The 979-nt window shown below is 36.4% G+C and overlaps 1 protein-coding gene across 1 annotated transcript in view; it reads left to right on the forward strand.

Moving 5' to 3' along the window:
* Positions 1–979, forward strand: part of LOC119594881 (sodium-dependent serotonin transporter-like) — a gene marked incomplete at its 5' end in the record, with an annotated part of 19,398 nt that overhangs the window by 437 nt on the left and 17,982 nt on the right. The gene's annotated exons all lie outside the window — the stretch shown is intronic.

Genomic DNA, 979 nt, shown 5'->3' on the forward strand with positions numbered 1-979 from the left:
TTTCTCTCTATTTCTTACTCCGTCTCCCTCTTTCTCTTGTATTTCATCTCTTTGTGTGATTATTTATCTGTTTATTGATTTTTCTCCGTCTGATTCCATCTCTCGGTTTTTCTCTTTATTGTCTCGCCATCTCTCTGTCTCTGTTTTTCTTTTCTTTTTATTATTCATTATTCTTATCTTTCTCACTTCTATCCTTACTCACTGCCTCTTCTATTTTTCATTTTTTCAAAATTTTTTATTTTTTTTCTCTTTAGCTTTATATCCCTGTCTGTCTATCTCTGCTTCGTCTCTGTCCGTCTGCCTGTCTGTTTGTCTCTCTCTCTCTTCTTCCTCCATTCTTTCTTCTCTCTATTTCTCCCCTCTATCTTTCTAACTTTACCCATCCATCCCCTTTTTTCTCTCCCCACCCTCTTCCGAGAACTTCCTTTAATCACCTTTATTTTGTAAGTCGGTGTGCATATCTGTGTTAAAAGCATTCTGGACAATCTAATCCAAGCTATCTTGCCTTTGAACGACTCAAACCAAACCATCTTGCTTTTGGTTGGTATGATTTTTTGTTATAAGAAACCTCAGCATTTATTTTTCATGGTCTTACCTGGGGCATCAATTTCAGTCGTTTTGTTTTGTCTAGGAGTACATAGCAATTGTTCACCGTGAATGATTATTTCACGTACAAGAGCAGCGTGTAGAATCGATTAGGCACTCTGCAAGAATATTTATCTTGCAATAGATTCGACATTTTTAAGGATACACATTAGATAGATCAGTTCGATACTTACGGTTCTATTTGCTCGAAGTAAAGCGTGAAGGGTATCACTTTTGTACAGTCACGTTCGAAACTATTGTCAAACATGCTTCGAATTTCGTCTCGAACACCTGAAAAGATCCTATGTTTCACTCACGGTCAAGTATTTTGATCATGAGTGTGTTTCTTATTTATAGTTGCGATGTCTTTCGTACAATATACATACATATGTCT

Source organism: Penaeus monodon, chromosome 34 (assembly GCF_015228065.2).
Source record: "Penaeus monodon isolate SGIC_2016 chromosome 34, NSTDA_Pmon_1, whole genome shotgun sequence".
Lineage (NCBI taxonomy): Eukaryota > Metazoa > Arthropoda > Malacostraca > Decapoda > Penaeidae > Penaeus > Penaeus monodon.